Here is a 4,472-nt window from a genome sequence, read left to right as displayed (position 1 = left end):
GTGCCTTAACCACCTGGCCATGCCAGGCCTACATTTTTGAAACATAAATTATGGTTTAAGGAATTCTGTAGTTTTGAATTCAAAAAAGGTGAATTTTTTACGTCTGAAGCTAATTGAAAAAGATATAAATAATAAATCTTTAATGAGATTATAATGTTTCAGGTAGGGAAAAGGTTAAGAAAATTTCTAGTCTATTTTATGCACAAATTAAATAATTAAGTGTATATTTTTCTATTATTAAAGGAAATTATTATTTTAAAATAGAGCAAATGAGAATTTTGTCATAAAAATACTAATTGTCTATTACTTCAAATGGCTCACAAAACTGTCTGAAAAAAAAAAGAGAGAACTTATCTTTCACAAGATTAAACTTCGTACTTAAAACTCACAGTGATTTTTTGTAAGAGCTTTCCTGTTGTAGTTTTCTGCAGCTCTGCAAACTCTCTTCCAAGCTTATGAATAAACCACCTGTAAAACAATCAATCTAAAATATTATTAAACAATTAAGGACAAACGATTCTAACAAAATTTATTGCAAGAAATATATGTAGTAACAGCATCCTAACTTATACTTAATTTCTTGCAAGTAATCATTTTAGATACTTGATTATGAATTTTTAAATTTTCTATATTGCCAAAAAAAAAAGCTCATATGATCATAAATACACAACTAAAGATTATGTGTTTGCATGTGTCTTTCACTGTATAAATAAACAATAAACAAGGTAGGTGATAAAAATTGTCCCAGTAATTGTAGACCCATTAGTCTTACATCAGTTGTGAGAAATGTTTTGGAAAGTCTGTTAAAAGATGGTTTGCAAAGTCAATTAACAAAGTTCAGAATTTTATTGGATAGTCAACATGGTTTCACTAAGGGAAAATCTTGCCTAAAAAATCTTTAACATTCTTTGGAAAGGTTACTTCTTATGAAGATGAGGGTAAGGGTGTAGATTTGGTGTATCTGGATGTTCAGAAAGCATTTGACAAGGTGCCACATGAAAGGTTTGTAAAAAAAATTAGCTCTATAGGTATGGGGGATAAGTTACCAAATTAGATAGAAGAGTGGCTGGATGGAAGAAAACAGAGGGTTGTTACAGATGGAGTTCAGTCAATCTGGATTAATGTCACTCTAGTGGGGTACCTCAGAACTCAGTCTTAGGACATTTGCTCTTTTTGATTTACATCAATGACATAGATGAAGGGATAGTCAATAAATTACTTAAATTTGCAGATGATATTAAGGTCTTGGGTGTTGCTAGCTGTGAAAAGGATGCTGCTGATTTACAAGAGGATTTAGATCATTTAGTGACTTGGGCAAATAAATGGCAGATGGGTTTTTATTATAATACATGCAAGATGATGCATGTGGATTATCATAATTTGAATAATAAGTATAATTTGGATAGGAATAACCTTAATAGTGTTATGAAGGAAAGGGATCTCGGTGTAATAGTCGGTCAGTTTCCAAAGCCATCCAAGCAGTGAGCTATTGCTAGTGGTAGGGCAAATACGATTTTAGGTTGTATCTATAGAAATATTGAATACAGTTCTAAAGAGGTCATACTTTAATTGTACAGGTCACTGGTTAGACCACATTTGGAATATTGTGTTCAGTCTTGGTCTCCTTACCTTGAATTTCTCTGAACCATTTCCAACAAGGGTTACTAGAATGGTGCCTGGGATGGAGGGGTTGTCATATGAGGAGAGGTTAAGATGTTTGAAACTGTTTTCTCTTGAAAAATGAAGAGTTAGAGGGGATCTGAATGAAGTGTTTAAGATTGTAAAGGGAATTGATAGTGTTGATGCATCATCTTTTTTTTTTCATACTTAATGGTGAGAATAATAGGACTAGGGGACACAAATATAAATTTTGGCAAGGTAGGAGTCAACTACAGCTAAGACAGTTTTTATTTATCTAACAGACCTCTGGAATGGGTTGCTTTCAGAGATTGTGGAGGTAGTAAATTAAAGTGAGTTTAAGAGAAAGTTTGATAACTATATAAATGATAATGGCTGGCTTTAAAATAGAAAAAAAAGTTATAATAGTTTAGTTTAGAGCAGTGTTTCCCAACTTCCCAGGCACGAATCATTATTTGCTGGGAAATCAAATGTTGTACGAATATATAGTATTAGTAACTAATGTTACTGGTGCACAGTGAAATATTCAAAAGATCTGTTGGGGCACAGTGGCTTAGAGGATGGAACAGTAGGTCCCTTGTTATTCCTAAATATTATGTTATATTATCTGGTTGGATGGAATCTCCTGGATAGAAAGTAGTCATATCAGAAAATTAAATTAATACATGTGAAGCCTATTTTGCTTAATATAAAGGAACATTTTTTTGCATATTATCATGCAGAAGTGGAGTATAGTAGTGTAAAAACTAAAATTCTGTAAGTAATTTTATTTAAAATAGTACATTATTAAATATATAGACACATATTGATGTAAAATACTAAAACAGTGTAAGATGAACTAAACATTTGAGTGTTTTGAACTAATATGGGTTGTCAGTTTCAGAAAATTTGCAAGAATGGCTTTTATTCAGTAATAAAGTGTGCAGGGAATGTATTTCCCGTGTGAACCAAATAATGTAGTTTAGAATGCAGAAAGCATTGCATCATGTATCATTTTGTGTCAGTGTTAAGAAATATTACATTACAGTATTGTAACATACAAGTCCATTTCATAGTGTAAAATCTATGATAAATTAATCCAAGAAAGATAAAAATAGCAGGTTATTGAGACCATTGAGGTCATTCTTCCATCAAAAGTTTTTAACGTAAATATGAAATCTAAGTAAATGTATTTTGTAAACCTTATTGTGCATATGTCTATTTGATAAAAGTTTTATAGAATTAAGGCTAGCAGCAAGCTGTTCCACAAGTTTACAACTGATTGAAATGAAAAATAACTTCCTTGTCAGTAATACTAATGTTTTCAACTCCTTCATTCCTTTGTAAACAAACCACTCATAACATTTTTTAATAACTCAATGAAGTTGCCTCTAATTCTTATGTATATCTTAGAGTAAACAAATACAAAATTCTAAAATTTTAAGCCTGTCATTAAAATTAAGCTAGGTATCATTTTAGTAAACCGTGTGTTATCCTTCTGTTGGTCATTACACCAGGGTTGTTGTGGATAGGTCTCAAGGGAGGTGTATCTGTGCCTAGAACTGTATTATTTATCAAGTGTTATTCTAGCAAGAAATATACTAAATTTACCTTTTTTTGTATGCCTGAAAATTGGGGAGTCACAAGTTGTTCAGATCAATGAAAGGGGTCTTAGTCCTGATATGTTTGAGAATCCTTGCAATACACCGTATCTCCCAAAAGTTTATATTTATTGTGTAGTAAAGGGATAGGAGCAGCATGCATTACTTGAGAAAAGACATCACCAGAGTATTCTATCTAGTTACCTTCTTGTTACAAAATTCTTATAAATTTTAAAGTACAAATGGAACTCAGAACTTTATTAGCTCTTTATTATCACAGTTAAACACTGAAAAACTGAAGTTGGTAAGTGAATCAAATTCAAGTTTGAATATTATGCTGAGAATCACTATCAAAGCCATCTTTCTTCCAGCATTTTGGTAACAACAAAATTTACAGTAATAAGTCCATAATTTTCTAGATGTTTCTTCAATCAGTTCTTTTTAAAGACATTTTATCCTTTCTTTTTAATAACAACTTTTGTAATATTTCATTGGAAGTGGGAAAAAAAAGAGAGTAGTGTGCCATCTTTTATATTTCTGATCACTATATTTACATATGGCTTTGTATCTCTAAAGAATCCTCACTGCAAAATTAAAGTTCTTTGAAACTAGATGACAAGTAGGTATTTTACTAGGTAAATGTTTTATGTAAACTTATAATAGTAATTAGTTGTATGCAATTATGCATAACAAAAGAAAATGATAATGAACAATGTATTTAATTACTTAGGTTTGATTGAATAACTTTTTCCATGCATTATTTTACAGCAACACATTTTGTTTTATTGCAAGCCTCATCACATGGTTTTGTGTAAAAGTAATTTGATCAAATTGCAGCTCTGGTAACCCTCGTATAAAATTTAGTATTGTAATAAGAAGAGTCTTACAAATTCTGTTAGAAACACTGTACTGAAATTGGAAGAAGTAAAAGTGTACATATTTCACTTTACATACACGTATGTTGTCAGTATTCCTACAATAATTCTCAGTTGATTACTGGTGATTAAAATTAATTTTTATACATGGATTAGCTTGTGTGGTGGCATTCCTTCATTTTTTTTATTATTATTATGGTTTTGTTTGATGTACCTTTTCCCCTGTCATTTAGTTGAATTGTCTCTTAAGTATAATAATGCTTGGAGACGGCTTGAATGGATAATGAAGAAAAACTTTAATATAAGTTTGACAAGACCTTGTTGAAACATTGTACATTTGCTGTTATGTTAAACTTATATTAAAGTTTTTCTTCATTAT

At 30.7% G+C, this 4,472-nt stretch overlaps 1 protein-coding gene across 1 annotated transcript in view; it reads left to right on the top strand.

Annotated features, from left to right (window-relative positions):
• LOC106457420 (caltractin-like) overlaps positions 1-4,472 on the top strand; it is a 22,839-nt gene that overhangs the window by 3,355 nt on the left and 15,012 nt on the right. The window lies entirely within an intron of this gene.

This window comes from Limulus polyphemus, unplaced genomic scaffold (genome assembly GCF_000517525.1).
Source record: "Limulus polyphemus unplaced genomic scaffold, Limulus_polyphemus-2.1.2 Scaffold328, whole genome shotgun sequence".
In the NCBI taxonomy this organism is placed as follows: Eukaryota; Metazoa; Arthropoda; class Merostomata; order Xiphosura; family Limulidae; genus Limulus; species Limulus polyphemus.
This window is presented reverse-complemented; position numbering and strand designations above follow the sequence as displayed.